At 39.9% G+C, this 19,128-nt stretch overlaps 1 protein-coding gene across 1 annotated transcript in view; it reads left to right on the forward strand.

Annotated features, from left to right (window-relative positions):
* Nucleotides 1–19,128, forward strand: part of KCNMB2 (potassium calcium-activated channel subfamily M regulatory beta subunit 2) — a 577,176-nt gene that overhangs the window by 276,035 nt on the left and 282,013 nt on the right. The window contains exon 2 of the mRNA XM_089675536.1: nucleotides 3,687–3,861. The gene's annotated coding sequence lies outside the window, so the exon portion shown is untranslated. The remainder of the gene's footprint in view (nucleotides 1–3,686; nucleotides 3,862–19,128) is intronic.

Consider the following 19,128-nt stretch of genomic DNA (forward strand, 5'->3'; position numbering starts at 1 on the left):
AGCTAAGGGCAGATGGATTCCAGGAACTAAATGCAACATGAATCATCTGCCCTTATCAAGATGGTTGAGGCTAAAATTTCTAAGGGGGATTTTTCAAAGCGATTCCTCAACAAAATAGAGCATGGAGACTTGGAAAAATGGGCAAGTGTGTTGTGAATATTAAGCGCTTTCCTGCGCCCTATAGCAGATATACTGCTACAGGACGGCTGGGGTGCACAAAATCACCTATCTATATGTGATTTTGCATTTTCAGGTAGGGGGTGTGCATGAGCCGCATGCCCTATCTGCATTGCCATTCGTAGAGAAGCAAGACTAAGAAAGAGATAGACATAGAAAAGGAAGGGAAGGGGACTAGGGAGGAAAAAGAGGAGATGGGTAAAGTGGGTCTATTTCAAATAAGAGAGTAAAACTTTATAACTGACTCCTTACTCTGATCTTAAAGAGAAAATAAACATGCCATCTATGTGTAAGAAGCACATGTTGCCAATCTGGTGCTGTCATCTTCTCTGGCACTTCTTTTGAACTAGTGTCCTTTTATTCAAGCCACTGAAGTTGTATGCCAAAAATGGAACAAGAGTGAATGGTGCACTTCCCATGTGCCGCAGACAGTGTATACAACAATAGAAAATTCTAGGAGAAAATTTAAGATTTCTTCTACCTAAAAGACCCTACCTGCTAGCAGTTTTGTTTCTAGACATAAATTCCACTTTAAAGAGAAGGCAGGAACACTTGCCATAATTTGTAAGTACGCAATGGTTAACAGATTATACGTTCACAAATGGTACATTGTAATTATGTAACTGCAACACCAGAAGCAGGAGGGGAAAGAAAAGTCTTGTTGACTTATCAGCTCACACTGAGTCCCCGGTGTCACAATAGGAATGAAGAATTATGTAAAAAAAATTTGTGTATGTGTTTGTGTGTACTCTGTCATAAATGAATTGGGTAAAGACACCCTCATTTGAATAGCAATGGCTTAGATGCAAAGAGGATTTACTAGCAAAGAGCGTTAACTAGAAATAGCAACTTTAGTCCTGGGATATTTAAAGTTCTTGATGTGATAATAGTTGTTGTCTTCTGCTAGCAATGGTGGGGCCCATATACAGTAGTGAGTAATGGTAATTCAATGAAGACAACAGATAGGCTGTGGTAAATGCTCAAAGCAAAGATCTATTGGTACTGAGGTGTAAAGGTTTCTGCAAGCAGTGTTTCTAGAGTGTTGTTAGAAAGTGGTTTGGAATCTGCCTCCTCCCCAATCCTATGGATAGCATGAACTCCTAGTAACAGAGTTATTGCACAGGCTCTTCTGTTGTTCGCAGAGAAGTGCAGAGTTACCACTTGAAAGCCTGACAGCCTGTCAGCTTGGCAAGCAGAGATGACTGTCTGAAGACTGGATAGTGACAGTCTAAATGTGGAGAAGCTGGTGTGATCCAGAAGTGGTGATCAGCCTCACCGCTGAACTGAACTGATATGCAGAGACCCGCAGTAGTATCCTGCCTCAAGAGACTCCAGACAGTTCCTTGATGTAGAATAAATCTGCTCTCCCAGCAACCTTCTGGTTTCCCAGCTCTTTGGTAGTTGTAGTTCAATCAGCACTCAGGAATACAGTATGTATTAGCCATGAGACCACAGGTCCGAAGATCCTCTGGTGTCAGAAGAACTGGATCCACTCTGCTAACAGGAAGTGATGTAGCAGTCCCAGTACTGGGCACTAAGGGGAAAAAAGATTACCATAGTCTCATCTGTAAATGTCCCAGAATGTCATAATGATATATCCAGCACCTGGCTACATCTATAATACACATAATGAACATTTGTTTGATTATTGTTTTTTCATGTCCATTTTCATCACTATGAAATCGCGATCAGCCTATCAATGGAGTACCCCTGTCTCCAGCATTACATAGTCACCATCTTACAAATATCTCCTCTCTACATGCACAACTTTATAATTCATCTCTTCAACCTTATTGGGTATTTAGGTAGAACCTTGAATTTAAATGTGAGATAATCATGGCTAGATTCAATTGGTTTCAGCTAGATTGGGTGATGATCTGCATGCCTGTGGCCACCAGCAAATCTGAGGATAAAGCTGCAAATGGACGTGCTTGACGTTTCTGGACCATTGCTATTGCTCTCTCCCAAAATAAACTAGCTGCTCTGTAGCCATGAAAAACATGATTGGGTCACCCGAGCATGCATGTTTATGTGAGTGTGGAATCTGAAAATCTTCCAGCATTTAAATCATGCTTACGTGTCTGACTAACCTCTAATATCAACCTCTAATATCAGCCTAAAACTGAATTGAAACCTTTACTGAATTGTTTCAATACATGTTATTATAGTAAAAATGTAATGAACCTTATGATTATTGAAGCAATGTACAGTAGAGCATCTGCAATCCTTGGTGATCTCCAAAAAGTATATTTTTTGCATATCTTCTCGAATAATCACAGGTCTGGTTATTTGAAACTGTTACCAGTTATAAACTTTTTTTTAAACTCTTAGCAATCAACACAACAGTCTACATTTCTCAAATCTTTCCAATTAATAAAACTGTGCTTCTACTTGGAAGCTGAAGAAATAAGCTCTCGTGACCAGTGAGAGCCAGAACTGAAAGACACCGCTTTAGAGATTTTGCATTGCAGGCCATCAATTGCATCAGTATAAAAAATGCATAAAATATCAATGCCAGTAAACATCAACCAAATACTAAATGTATATAATAAAACACACATGCACATAGACACACCTATATAGATATTGCATCATGTACTTCACTACAACCTTCACTTTAATACATTATATGCTTTTCTTTTACAAAAATAGGTAACACATCACATATTAATAAGATACTTTCAATATACCGTGTCTATTTTGGTTTGTTTTTCGAAAGATTCTCTTCTACCTTTAAATTCAGGGAGCTTTGATATAATAGGAGTCATCAGAGAGGAACAGCTAGTTACCAAGGAGACTCCCTGATGAATGAGAGAGAGGGACTGGTACCAGAGCTACACATTCTGTATCTCCCTAATTCAAAGGAGCTCACATTTTATCCACTGGCTGGTTAGACTGTGTCAGGCATTCACAGAGCATGGCTTTCTGCTGACAAACAGGACTATAACCTTATTTGTGCGGGGAAGGCTTGTTTGTGTGATCTGATTGTGGGAAAAAAAATCAGGGACATAGAAGAAAGCCTTGTTTCAGTGTGAGAAAAGAGCAGAGATTGTAGCGATGAAAGATTTCCTTGGATCGAACTTGACTGCACGAGAACAAATACATTCCAAGGACATGATAGCCTAGCCGGAGCAGGCTAAGGTGGAAAATGAGATTATTGATATTTAAAGTGGATATTCCAATATGATGCAGAGCCAGGAGAGGGTGAGAAATGCCTCCCTTTCTCTGTACTGCAGTATATGGGATTTCTGTTTAAGTCATGGATCTCTGGAAAATGTGATTTCTCTATGGATCTCTGGACTAGGTCTCAGCAGGCTAGCCTAACTTCTGCATGCTGCTGGCACTTATTTCTTTGTTAAACTTAAAAAAAAAAAACATTTTCTATTTACATGTTATTTGCATTGAGCAGTGAATATTTGGAACTTGTCACTTTAGCAGTTTTCTTTGACGCTTGAAGCTCTGAGGACTTTGATGTGACTTGTCTGATGACACTCACATTTTTCTAACAGGATACAAAAGTTACTTATCCGACACAAAACTACTGTAAGGCTCTGCGGATGAGGGGAATTATTCTTTCCATGGAGCAGATTTATACGCCAGCCTACAAAGGAGATACAAAGATCAGTGACAATAGAAGCAAAGAAGCTTTCAAAAATGCCGAAGTCAGGGCATTGTAGAATAAAGGTAGGCTGACAATTTCCTTACTAACATTTTCTGCTTGCTTCCTAGGGGTTTTTGTGTGTATGTGCATGAACTGCCTGAAATAACAATGGATGGGCTTTTCAGAAATACTGTGTTAGGATAGTCTTGCTTGTTTATTGCCTTATATTCTTGTATTTTTTTTTTTCTATTAAGATTTTTTGTGCTTCTGTTGTAGGTATTGTTTTGTGCATAATACATTATAAATTAGAATGTACTGAGAAAATGGTATTTAGATTAACCCTCACATTTGGTACCATCCAAATATAAGCCAGTGCAGTGAGTTACATCCTACACAAGTAAAATGAATAAATTGTGTGAAAGATTTATTTTATATGCACTGAATAGTAATATAGTACATTTGGTCTGTATGCCTGGGACACCAATCTCTACAGAGGCATTAGAGCTATTCTGTAAACTAGGGGTTGAGACCTTTCCTGCGGTAACTTCAAAGTCTTCTATACAGCTGAGTGAGGATTCCATGTACTGTTTTGTCACTGGTAAATTCAGGTCAGAGAGTCATACAGCGAAAAGTGAATTATGCTATTAAATCCTATACACAAATACTTCTTAGCTTGCATCTACAAAGTTCAGTTTTTTAGCAGTGCAATAGTGTGTATCAGAAATTCCTGCACTGAGATAAGCCTAAGAGTTACCTGGGAGCCAAGAGCTCAACTGAATGAAAGAGGTCATTCAAGCTAATAGAAAGCCCCCTCTCTTCTGACCCTTTATAAAGTAATTATAAAGACTGTACCCCCCCTTAGATTCTTCTTCTAGCTTACAGAAAGCAAGCAGAGGATAGGACTACTTTCCTACTGCTATCGGTAGGGTCTCATAGAGATTCAATTTTGTCTACAGAAGGATACATTATTTTTATGAGTATGATCATGAATGAACATGAATGAGATTCGTGTGGATTCTATTATACAAGATGAATACATTTGTATGTTTATTCACCCCAGAAAAAAAATAGCTAAAGAGATCGGACCATTTCCTGATGCTATCTGGAGGGTCTCATAAAGCTTCAATTGTGTCTCCAGAATAATACAGTAAAAATATATTTATTCATATGATATTTTGTGTGAGATTCTTGTGGATACTATTACACAAAATTAATATATTAGATGTTTGTTGGCCCATAGAAAGAAACATAGGTAAAGCATTTGACATGTTTTACCTCCATGTTGGCTGATAGGCCCAAAGCATCTGCTACCTAAACATGCCTAGAGGAAAATAAATGTAAAAGTTTAAAATTTAGATTTGTAGCAAATGTCATTCCCTGTTTATACGCTTGGTTTTAACTATATGTATTATTGCTGACTGTCTGATGCAGAGCATCTTGTCATTATGTCAATTCCTGATGCAAACCTATAAATAGGGGAAAAAAATTAAAAAAATCTAGGATTGTATTTTTCTGAAATGCTTGTGATATAGTCACACAAGAAGTACATAGTACAATTCTTTGCTTCTAATGTATAATTAAACTGATAGCAGTTCTCTGACACTAAGGCAGTCCATTCATTCACTCACACCATGATGACAAGACGTGTTATTAACTAGTGATGAATGTTATGTTTGTTAACAAGGTGAATTTGGGCATCTGAAAATGTCATGATTAGTTGATTATGTACATGCAGGTTGTTCCAATCTGCAAAGAGTCATAGAATTCATGAATCACAATCAGCTGGATTCCTGAACTCTGTGATTCTCCATGGATCAAACAGAGATGCAAACATATATTCAGGACAAACAAAACTGCAAATCTCAGATTCTCATGACTACATTATTTCCATTATTAACCTTAACAGTAGTATCAGCTGGGTAAGAACAGTTTTTATTTTGTGCTTTGTGCCTATCACATACAGTGCATACAACGGCACAAACTGTTAAAGGAAATGTTCGCAACGTAGCATCAAAACAGAATTGGCCTTGTCCTTTTTCTCTGTTGTCATAAAGCGCTTCCCTGCCTCCATAGAGCTAGTCTGTATGATATGACAGTTTCCCAGTGATTGCAAAACAACCCTGACAAAACTTACTAACAGCAGCGAGACAAGAAGGAGTGATTACTCATCGCACCAATTTTCTGAATGTTCTTGACACTGAGACAGCAGATGAACAGTCACTTATCTGTTATTTTTCTAAACTAAGCATAGAAAAAAAATTCTTATTATGACACCTAAGGCCATTAACAAGTCCTATCTATAAAACTATCAGTTTAGCTGAGAGGATTAACATTCTAATCAGTTAAGGAGGAACTTCAGTCATTTCCAGAAAAATCAAAAGTCAGCAGCTACAAATACTGTAGCTGCTGACTTTTAATAAATAGGTACTTACCAGTCTAGGGATCCAGTGTTGTCATCAACTGGGTTAGTTATTCACTGGTCTTTGGGTCCCTGGTGCCACCATCTTGAGTGTGGGAAGCCGGCTGTGACTTCCTACTGGCTCACAGCTGGCTCCCCACTGCTTATGCACAAGGCATGCTGCACTTGGACTTGCTGAATGGACAGGTAGCCTCGTGAGACCTGTGAGGTGTCCCAGGAGGTTTCAGGTAGGAAAGGGAGACTGAACTTCCACTCTGATCACCTAGGCAATCCAAGCGGAAGTGGCAGCAGGTACCGGTCAAAACTAGGTACCCACTGCCTGAAACAAAAAAAACCTTCCAAATATAGTAGAGGAGGGGGGAGAAGGAAAATAGGTACTGATTTTATGTGAAGTGTGGCTTAAGTGCTGGTTCACATATTTGCAGATTGAATGTGGTTTGAACCGCATCCAATCTGCATGATATGTGAAATAACATTGCTTCCTATGGTGGCTGTTCACATACAGTTGCAAGAAAAAGTATGTGAACCCCTTGGGATTACGTGGAGTTTTGCATGAATTGGGCATAAAATGTGCTCTGAACGTCATCTAAGTCACAACAATAGAAGACCACAGTCTGCTGAACATAATACTACACAAACATTAGATGTTGCCATGGTTTAATTGCACATAACATGTAAATATTCACAGTGCAGGGAGGAAAAAGTATGTGAACCTTTGGACTTAATAACTGGTTGACCCTCCTTTGGCAGCAATAACCTCAACCAAACGTTTCCTGTAGTTGCAGATCAGACCTGCACAACGATCTGGAGTCATTTTGGACCACTCCTCTTCATAAAACTGTTTCAGTGTCGCAATATTCTTGGGATGTCTGGTGTGAATCGCTCTCTTAAAGTCATGCCACAGCATTTCAATCGGGTTGAGGTCAGGACTCTTACTGGGCCACTCCAGAAGGCGTATTCTGTGCTGTTGCAGCCATTGTTTTGTTGAATTACTTGTATGCTTTGGGTCATTGTTCTGTTGCATCACCCATCCTCTGCGGAGCTTCAGTTGGCGGACAGATGGTCGTACGTTTTCCTGGAAAATGTCTTGATATACTCTGGAATTCATTTTCCCATCAATGACAAGAATCCGTCCAGGCCCTGAGGCAGCAAAGCAGCCCCAAACCATGATGCTCCCTCCGCCATGTTTCACAGTGGGGATGCGGTTTTGATGTTGGTGTGCTGTGCCTTTTTTTATCCACACATAGTGTTGTGTGTTCTTCCCAAACAACTCAATCTTGGTTTCATCTGTCCACAGTATATTTTGCCAGTAGTGCTGTGGAACATCCAGGTGCTCGTTTGCAAACTTCAAACTTGCTGCAATATTCTTTTTGGACAGCAATGGCTTCCTCCGTGGTGTCCTCCCATGTACTCCATTCTTGTTTAATGTTTTCCTTATTGTAGATGTGTCAACAAAAATGTTAGCTTGGGCCAGAGATTTCTGTAGGTCTTTAGCTGACAATCTGGGATTCTTCTTTACCTTATGCAGCATTCTGCACTGTGCTCTTGCAGTCATTTTTACAGGACGACCACACCTAGGGAGAGTAGCAACAGTGCTAAACTTTCTCCATTTGTAGACAGTCTGTCTTACTGTGGACACATGAACATCAAGGCTTTTGGAGATACTTTTGTAACCCTTTCCAGCTTCATGCAAGTCAACAATTCTTGAACGTAGGTCTTCTGAGAGCTCTTTTCTGCAAGTCATGCTTCATATCAGACAGTGCTTCTTGAAACTAGTAAACCCAAAACAGGTGTGTGTTTTTTAAGGGCAGGACAGCTGTCAGCAACACGTCCAATATCATCACACTGATTGGAGTCAAGGTTGGCTCATTCCTGGCTCCAATTAGCTCTGGGAGAAGTCATTAAGCTAGGGCTTCACATACTTTTTCCTCCCTGCACTGTGAATGTTTACATGTTATGTGCAATTAAACCATGGCAACATCTAATGTTTGTGTAGTATTATATTCAGCAGACTGTGTTCTTCAATTGTTGTGACTTGAATGACGTTCAGAGCACATTTTATGCCCAATTCATGCAAAACTCCACGTAATCCCAAGGGGTTCACATACTTTTTCTTGCAACTGTATGTCCGTTGCACTGGCAGTACAGATTCAGTGCAGTTTGAAAAAGAGTTCTCTATGGTTTCTGAGCAGTGCAGTCTGGTTCAGGTGCGGATTACAGGCTACTGACTTCTATGGGAACCATTTCTAAACCACATATCTGTGAACAGGATAAAATCCTGACCTAATCCTGCCTGAACCTGATGTAAACCTGACATGAACCCCTGAACAACTACTGTATCAATTAGCTGTGAAACCTGAGCTTCAATCCACACTGCACATGAGTGAATCAGCAGTTAAAGATCTAAATCCATAAACAAAAATTTAATATATTGTAGCTTGTAATATCTTATATGTTTTGGTTACATTAAGTTTCTTTTTCCATTATTTTTTCCATTTTTTTTTTTACCTGGTGACACTGCCAGAAACAAACTTCATGTCCTATGGTGACTTACTCAGTGTGCTACATCTCTAAAGCAGCATCGTCATCCTAGGACAGGACTACTGAACACCCTACCCGATATACTTAAAGTGTTGGTGGTGCCGGTCTTTAAAGGATAAGTTCACCTTTTTGAAAAAAAATAATAAATGCACATCTTTTTGTAGGTAAAAAAAATGTGCTTTTTCTTTTTTTACTTGGAGACTGGAAAGCAGAACACGGGTGCGATGCAGGATACCTGCAGACTTGTCAGTCTGTCTGTCTGCTCGTACCTCATATGGGCAGGCAGATACACATTGACAGGAAGAGTTAATGAACTGCTGCAGCACTCAACAGTGCCCTGGTAGTTCACTGAGAACTACAAGCTGACAGCCACAAAGGCTGTCAGCACTTGTAGTTTTCCATTCACAGAATTCTGTGCTGTGCAAGCTGTCATTAGATACAGCAGAGCGGGCAGCAGCTCCGGGAGTGGCAACATGACATGTCCCACACTAAAAATGGTTCCCAAAAGTGGACTTATCTTTTAACTCAGAGAGGTGATTTGTGCACAGCTAATAAAACCGCTTGCAACACTAATGCAGAAACCACAGAAAGTTTTTAGAGATGTGTTGGTTTTTGGCAGGATCAATGTTTTTATCTCATATTTTTAACAGATATTATGAAAAGCTTTCCACGACATATATAATAGATCAAAGGGGTCAAATTTTAAAAGAAAAAGTCTGTCACAGTAAATCAGTTATCCTTCTTGGACCACGATAAACAGATTTACTAACACTTAAATTTGAACTCCAGAATTCATTTTTGATGGGTCAGCCTGTCTTCTCCCTCCAACAACACCCCAGCACACCTCCTGGCATCTAGTTATGACAAATAAAAACCTTAAGCAAGACTAAAGTCCTGGTCATGTGAAAACTGCTGCTGCTTTCTTCGTGTCTCCACTATCAGGAAGTAGGCGGGCTTCTTCAACATGCTTGCACATATATATATATATATATATATATATATATATACTGGGCAGCCCAGTGGTTAAATGCTTAGCACTTCCACCTGACAGTACTAGGGTCGTTGGTTAGAATCCCAATCATGGCACTACCTGCCTGGAGTTTGCATGTTCTCCCTGTGCCTGTGTGGGTTTCCTCCCACACTCCAGAGACATGCTGGTAGGTTAATTGGATCCTGTCTAAATTGGCCCTAGTACGTAAACCCTAGAGATGGTTGTTCGTAAAAATCCCAGTAGATCAGCAATTTTTGAATTACTCAGACCAGCCCGTCTGGCACCAACAACCATGCCATGTTCAAAGTCACTTGAATCCCCTTTCTTCCCCATTCTGATGGCTGGTGAATGTATATATATATATATATATATATATATATATATATATAAACAATTTTCAGCATTCAGAGTGCTATGTAGGGGAAAGCCTACACATTTGTAGGAACCTTCTATCAATAAGTTATACTGGGCTTAGCAGTTTGAATTCCGATCATCACAGACAGCAGTAACACCCATCATGAACCCAGACAATATGATGATACACCTGTCTTTGGTCCATGACAACCTGGGCTCACAAGGAGAGGTTGTATGATACTGCACTTCATTTAATCCTTTAACCAGGAAATAAGATAACAGTAATAGAATAACCAGAAAACAGAAAAAGGACAAGGTAAATAATATAAAAAACACAAATACTTATGCAAATAGATAGTAAAATACTTATGAAAAAAAAACATAAGTATTATTAAAATAACCTAATTTAAAATATAACATTATCAGAAAAGAGTAATGTCATGGAGAGCTCCCAGCTATGTAGCATATATATGTAGTATATGTCCTTCAAGCCTCCAACTGCATTACCTCCAGAGTAAGGATATTGTCTGATGTATCACCATCATATTATTCTGGTATAATTGGTATTCTGCATATTACTGAAAAAAATTCAACACTGTGTAGAAAGCCAGCTGTTTATCTTGCCCTTCCACTTTAAAGTAAACCTTAAAAATCTGTGTTACCATTTTAAAATAATAGAGCTTTCACATGTACAGTCATTAATTTATTCTAAAGGCAAAATGTTTTTTCCTTTTTACTTTAAAGCGGGACTTTTTCCTATAACAACTTGATAAAAAATAATGTTCTTTAGCAAGGAGCATACATTCCACATTAATAATTATGCTACCAAAATTAGTGTGTGCTGTAAATTGCCTCCAGCATTGTTCCTGTTTCTTCTTGGTTGCCATTTTGCTGAAGCCCAGAGCTCCTGAACAGCAGTAAATCATAAAACGGAACTAAATCCATTGATTTAACAGTTGCAATAAACAGTTACATTCTTGGAATGCTGGGATTGCTGTCACATTTGCTTGTGTCCTCAACCATACTGTCAAATCATCAAATGACTAATGCCATAACTGATCACATGTGCAGCATCATGGCAGTTGCAGATCAAACAGAAGCAGCTTCCTTGGCTTTAGGAATAGAGGGTTTATTTCCACTTCAAGGCTGTCAGCTGATCGGCCTCTACAGATTCGGCAGTGCCTAAAAATGGAGAGAAACTGAGCAGAGCAGGATGAGACAGTGTATTACTAGATTTTAAACAGTATAGTCATTTATTTTTAATGTTTTATCTGCAAAAGGAGCCAGTCTGAAGTGATCTTGCAGGACTTAATTTTCTAACTAAAGTTCCACTTTAATGCATTCTTTGCCTTTAAGTAACACACCTTCCAACACCAGATTCCTCACCCATTGCTCCCACTGCTGTCAGTCAAATCCTGTGAGGAGGGAGCATGGGGTCTGGCAGAGCTACGCTGTGTGTTCCCATGGACACACATAGTCTGGCTTGGGAGCAGCCCACAAATGTGGGAACAGGAGTGGAGAGATTCCAGAAGAGGAGGTAAGGGACTGCTCTGTGAAATACAATTGCATAGAAGGTAAGTATAACATCTTTTTTATTTTAATGAAAAATAAATTAATAAATGCATAAATAAATAAGCTTCACAACCACTTTAACCACATCCCTGCCACCCTATACCAGATATACTGCTACAGGGCAGCAGGGGTGTGCAAAATCACGTATTTTGCATTTCCAGGTAGGGGGTGCATGTGAGTCACGCGAGCACCCTACCTACACCGTTATTCGCAGCTGTGAATCACCGGGTCCCGCCTGGTGATTACCGAGGATCTCTGATGGGGAGGAGGACTGCTTTGTTTACTAACAATCCTCCTCCCTGTCAGCTCGGGCACACTGCTCTGGATGGCTGCGCACAGCACAGCCATCCAGAGCAGTGTCCTTACAGTGATGCAGCAACACACCACCCCCTAGTGAAACACTCCCTGCACAAAATTAACCCTTTGATCGCCTCTCATGTTAACCCCTTCCTGTCCAATGTCATTAGTACAATGTCAGTGCTTTTATTTTTAGTATGGATCACTGTATTAGTGTCATTGGGATGTCAGTGGCAGTTAGTCAGTTTCCACCCAGTGTCAGAATGCCCGCCACTGACATCCCCAGTGACACCAAGTCAGTTTTCCCCAATGTGAGAATGCCCACCGCAGTCCTGCAGTCCCGCTATAAGTCGCTGATCGCCGCCATTATCAGTAAAAAATAAAATGTGAGTATATATGCCGACATTTGTAAACATTATAACTTTCACAGAAACCAATTAATTTACACTTATTGGGATTTTTTTTAGCAAAGACGTAACAGAATACATTTTAGCATACATTTATGATGAAATTTGATTTTTAACATTTTTTACTGGACATGTTTAATACCAAAAAGTAAAAAATATTGTTTTTTTCTCAAAATTGTCAGTCTTTTTTTTTATAGCGCAAAAAATAAAAGACACATAGGCGATCAAAAACCACCAAAAGAAAGCTCAATTCGTGGGAAAACAAGGATTTAAATTTCATTTTGGTGTAGCATTGCATGACCACGCAGTTGTCAGTTAAAGTAACGCAGAGCCGTAACGCAAAAAATGTCCTGGTCAGGAAGGGGGGTAAATCTTCAGGAGGGCAAATGGTTAAAACATAAAAAAACCCCACTTTGTTCTAAAAAATAGAAAAAGAAAAGTTGAACCGATAAATAACTAAATTTTTGTTTCAGAATGAAGTGGTCATTTTTATGGAAATCACAGGACAGTGATAGCTCCTTCACCAATCCTATTACATAAACACTTAGGCCTCTTTCACACCGGCAATCCGATTGGGTCTGCCTGTCAGTTTTCTAGGTGGAACTGATCAGATGATCTATGTATCCCTGATCGGATGGTCTATGTATCCCTGATTGGATGGTTCATGTATCCCTGTGGACTGGCAGGTGTAAATGGAGTTGTGTCCGCTTACACCTACGTACTTCCAATCCAATTCAGTCTGCTAAAAAAAACAGAAGGGGATCAGTCTCCCTCCATCTAGGCACATAGGATGGGAGGGCAGGCTGTCCATTTACATCTGGCCGCCAAGAGAGCAGAGCAGGCTCTGTCCGTGTCCGCTCTGTATAAACTGAATGGACACGGATATGTCATCCGCCTGCTCTTTTCCAATCAGCAGGGGATCAGCAGACAGATCCCCTGCTACGCAAATCATATTTCTCTCGATGTGAAAAGAGCCTTCGACATTTATTCAGTAGGGCAAAGTGTAGTAGTAAACAATCAGAGTTCATTTTTCAGTGATCTTCCTTAGAGCAAACCTTTGAACATAGCAGTACGTTCATATTATGGTGCATTACCTGTTTTTAAAATACTATTTCCACAAAATATGCAGCCTAAGCATTTTAAACAGCACCATTATGGATATACAGATTTTGACTTTTTGTCCTGATCTTCATTTCAAACTACAATTTTTGTCTATTGACATATGCACATAGCAGTGATATGGCTGTCATAGGATGGGATGTTACGGACATGGTTGCTGCAATTGACAGCCTAGATTTACCTTCTCCATGCTTTGTGACAGGTTATATAGGGGAGATACCTGGTCTCCAGAGGCACACTGGAGTAGATTTTTACTCACTGATCATATACACAGTTGAATATAACATGAATAAATCATACATAGCAGCAGTTTTGTAAACACTAGAAAAAGAAAGAATTGCGTAAAGTAGAAAGTAATGTGAATGTCACCAATAAGTGTACTTACTGCATCTTAACATTGCACTCAATGAGGGTGACTCATTAAAGGAGTCCATTTTCATTTAGTTAAGAAACCCTATGTTTACTCTGAGCAATCAATCAGGTGCGGGAATTTAACAAAAAATACATTTGGTGACTGATGTATTCACAGCTTTACTGAGCTAAGTGAAAAATATATGAGAGGTCAATCAGTGTAGCTTATGGTGTGGTTACCATCATCACTATTTTCATACTCAGATCATTTTTACCTTACATTTTTGTGGAATTTTTAAGGCAACATTGAAACATACAAAGAAGTCACTTGTTAAAAAGATCAACATTTTATTTTAGGAAAACATTTTCTTGTTTAGACACATTGAAGTATATCAGATAGGTAGTGCATACTTGACAAATATCAAAAGCAATGGTTTATAACAAAGCATTTTACACAAATGTGTGGTTTATGCAGTATGTATCCAGTGGTATCCCTCAAAAGCTGAATTGCATCGTACAACTGCAAGATTGACTGCAGATACACAGCATCTCACAGAAGTGAGTACACCCTCACATTTTTGTAAATATGTTATTCTATCTTTTCATGTGACAACACTGAAGAAATGACACTTTGCTGCAATGTAAAGTAGTGAGTGTACAGCTTGTATAACAGTGTAAATTTGCTGTCCCCTCAAAATAACTCAACACAGCCATTAATGTCTAAACCACTGGCAACAAAAGTGAGTGCTCCTCTAAGTGAAAACGTCCACATTGGGCCCAAAGTGTCAATATTTTGTGTGGCCACCATTATTTACCAGCACTGCCTTAACCCTCTTGGGCATGAAGTTCACCAGAGCTTCACAGGTTGCCACTGGAGTCCTCTTCCACTTCTCCATGATGACACCACGGAGCTGGTGGATGGTAGAGACCTTGCGCTCCTCCACCTTCCGCTTGAGGATACTCCACAGATGCTCAATAGGGTTTAGGTCTGGAGACATGCATGGCCAGTCCATCACCTTTACCCTCAGCTTCTTTTGCAAGGCAGTGGTCGTCTTGGAGGTGTGTTTGGGGTCGCATCTTCTGGGAATACTGACCTGCAGCCCAGTCTCCAAAGGGAGGGGATTATGCTATGCTTCAGTATGTCACAGTACATGTTGGCATTCATGGTTCCCTCAATGAACTGTAGCTCCCCAGTGCCAGCAGCACTCATGCAGCACTCATGCAGCCCCAGACCATGACACTCCCACCACCATGCTTGACTGTAGGCAATACACACTTGTATTTGTACTCCTCACCTGGTTGCCGCCACACACGCTTGACACCATCTGAACCAAATTAGTTTATCTTGGTCTCATCAGACCACAGGACATGGTTCCAGTAATCCATGTCCTTAGTCTGCTTGTCTTCAGCAAACTGTTTGCGGGCTTTCTTGTGCATCATCTTTCCTTCTGGGACAACAGCCATGCAGACCAATTTGATGCAGTATGCAGCGTATGGTCTGAGCACTGAAAGGCTGACTCCCCACCCCTTCAACTTCTGCAGCAATGCTGGCACCACTCATATGTCTATTTCCCAAAAAAAACTCCTGGATATGGTGCTGACCACATGCACTCAACTTCTTTGGTGAACCATGGCGAGGCCTGTTCTGAATGGAACCTGTCCTGTTAAACCACTGTATGGTCTTGGCCACCGTGCTGCAGCTCAGTTTCAGGGTCTTGGCAATCTTCTTATAGCCTAGGCCAACTTTATGTAGAGCAGCTATTCTTTTTTTCAGATCCTCAGAGAGTTCTTTGCCATGAGGTGCCATGTTGAACTTCCAGTGACCAGTATGAGAGAGTGAGAGCGATAACACCAAATTTAACACACCTGCTCCCAATTCACACCTGAAACCTTGTAACACTAAGGAGTCACATGACACAGAGGAGGGAAAATGGCTAATTAGGCCCAATTTGGACATTTTCACTTAGGGGTGTACTCACTTTTGTTGCCAGCGGTTTAGATATTAATGGCTGTGTTGAGTTATTTTGAGGGAACAGCAAATTTACACTGTTATACAAGCTGTACACTCACTACTTTACATTGTAGTAAAGTGTCATTTCTTCAGTGTTGTCACATGAAAATTGATGCACATCCTTACAATTATGCAACAATAAATTACCGTATTTTTCGCTACATAAGACGCACCTGACCATAAGAAGCACCTAGGTTTTAGAGGAGAAAAACAAGAAAAAAAATATTTTGAACCAATGGACTGCAGGCATAGTACAGAAGATGACCAGAGACTGCGACAAACTACAGGAGATGACCAGAGACTGCGAACACAGTACAGGGGATGACCAGAGACTGCGGACACAGTACAGGAGATGACCAGAGACTGCGGACAGAGTATGGGGGATGACCAGAGACTGAGGACACAGTACAGATGACCAGAGACTGCGGACACAGTACAGGAGATGTCCAGAGACTGCAGACAGTGCAGGGGATGACCAGACACTTCAGACAGTACAGGGGATGACCAAGAGACTGTGGACCTTTGGGGAGAGAGGGGGAGCGGGTACCTGAATTTGACAGTTGTCCTCCCTTTAGTGTGGGCACCCGGCTGATAGCCAGGTGCCCACTGCGCATGCGCGAGAAGCACTGTGTTTTGTGAATGGCCCGGCATTTTCTGGGATCTGTCATGTGTCCCAGAAGACGCCGGACCATTCACAAAGTGCAGTGCTTCTCGCGCATGCACAGTGGGCACCCGGCTGTCACAGCCGGGAGCTCACACTAAAGATGCCGATACGGGAAGACTGTACAGTTGGACCGAGGAACAGGTAAGGTCCTGCTGCAGAGAAGAGCTAAGCGGCCGGCCCGGAATTCTGACACAGTGGCGGCGGCGGAAATACCGGACCGGCCGCTCCATATTCGCTCCATAAGACGCACTGGCATTTTCTCCCCCATACAGTAGCTATACAGAACAGATGGAAATCAGCTTTTGAGGGATAACACTGGATACATTCTGCATAAACCACAAATTTGTTTAGTAAATGCTTTGTTATAAGCCATTGCTTTTGATATTTGTCAAGTATGAACTACCTATCTGATATACTTCAATGTGTCTAAACAAGAAATTTTTTTGATAAAATAAAATGTTGATCTTTTTAACAAGTGACTTCTTTGTATATGTTTAAAAGTTGCCTTAAAAATCCCACAAAAATGTAAGGTAAAGATTCTCGAAGTGAAAAATTAATAACTATTGGACATGCACCTTCTAAAACGAGTCAGCTATTGCAGGTTTCATACAGTATTTCTATCCTCATATGATGACAAAGTTGATGTTGCACCTAAATGGAAATACACCTAACAGTAAAATAAACAAGACGATCGTTGCTTTAGTACTGCAGGTTTCCGGTCTTTATATTGTATAGGGAGACATAAAAGATTGTGGGGGAGATTTACTAATACTGGTGCACACAGAATTTGGTGCAGCTCTGCATGGTAATCAGCAGCTAGTAATCAGTTTCCAGGTTTTATTGTCAAAGCTTAATCGAACAAGCTGAAGTTAGAAGCTGATTGGTTAAGTTTTATCTCCACAAACAGAATATTCTTTTCAGAGTATGTTCTATCAATATTTCTGATTGCTATGTTATATCATGGTGGATATGCAAGATGATTATTGATTATATGATTCAAGTGTGTACAAGCTGACCATACTACAATCTACGGAAAAATTTACACTTGATCAAGACACTCCCCAGCCCGTGTTTGAATAGTGAAGGAGCTGCAACAAACTTATGAGGTCAGCCCCGTGCTCTTGCTTAGAGTATTGCCTCTTCTTTTCCCAGGCTTTGATTTTGCTCTGCTGTACAGGGCACTGAAAACTAAATGATTAAAAACTAAATACATCCAAAGTTATCAATACAGTACATAGCTGGGTTAAACGTAGGTAATATAAGAGGCATGGAGGAGCTCAGCTATGAGGAGAGATTAGAGGAACTGAATTTAATCTCCTCTTGAGAATAGGAGATTAAGGGGGGATATGATCAACATGTATAAATACATCAGTGATTTATATAGTGAACTCGGTGTAGAGCTATTCACCCTGAAGTCATCACAGAGGACAAGGGGGCACTCTTTATGTCTGGAGGAAAAGAAATTTAATCTCCAAATATGGAAAGGTTTCTTCACAGTAAGAGCTGTGTTTTTGCTTGGCCTTGTTGATGTTTAATGAAACCCCAGTCTGGGTAGGCACAAACATTTAAGTACTTTCAAAGTTTGAATAAACCCTAGTTGTGTTCCTGCAGACACCAATGTCCAAGCCCCCCCCCCCTTCCTTGACATTAGTGATTTGTTATTCTATGCCTCTTCTCATGTAAAGTTGATATTTTTATCAACTGGAGTTGATGTACTAAATGCAAATAGGCTGTTCACTTTCCAAGGAAGTTGTATTTGGGAGGAGAATTTGCCCCAGAGCTTACTGAAGGTGGTAAAAGTTTTCGTTTGCAAAGAATACCGAATTACCTGAATGAAAAATTAAAAAAAAACTGCATTTTTGCTTGCACACGATTGGATGATGGAAGACAGCAGAGCTTTACATCATTCATTTACCATATTTGGGACAAATAAAAATCTATCCTATACTTCATTACTTAAAAAAAGAAAGAGAGAAAAAAATGGGACAGGCTCAATGGATCACCTTTTTTTCTGGCAGTCTTCTATGTTTCTTTGAGCTGTGAATGCATACATATAATACCCGTATTCAATTTAAAAAACTGCATTTTTGCTTGCACATGATAGGATAATGGAAGTCAGCAGAGTTTTACCTCATTCATTTACCATGTTTGGGACAAATAAAGATCTAACCTATACTCCATATACTTAAAAAAAAATGGGACAAGGTCAATGGATTACTTTTTTGCCATCAGTCTTCTATGTTTATTAGAGCTGTGAATGCGTACTTATAATACCCATAATTAATTTAAAAATCTGCATTTTTGCTTGAACATGATTGGATGATGGAAGTCAGCAGAGTTTTACCTCATTAATTTACCATGTTTGGGACAAATGAAGATCTATCATATACTCCATATACTTAAAAAAAAAAAAACATGGGACATGCTCGATGGATCACTTTTTTTTGCTATCAGTCTTCTATGTTTCTTAGAGCTGTGAATGCGTACTTATAATACCCGTATTCAATGTTTCATAAAATGGAATGAGAGAAATATTACACATTTTTTATTATATTTAGGATCATTAACTCGGTTCTTTTCAAATTATACAGAGAAATCTCTCATGAGTGCTTCACTTGTACAAT

This window comes from Staurois parvus, unplaced genomic scaffold, assembly GCF_062004578.1.
Source record: "Staurois parvus isolate SC_StPar_1 unplaced genomic scaffold, SC_StPar_1.0 ptg000155l, whole genome shotgun sequence".
NCBI lineage: Eukaryota > Metazoa > Chordata > Amphibia > Anura > Ranidae > Staurois > Staurois parvus.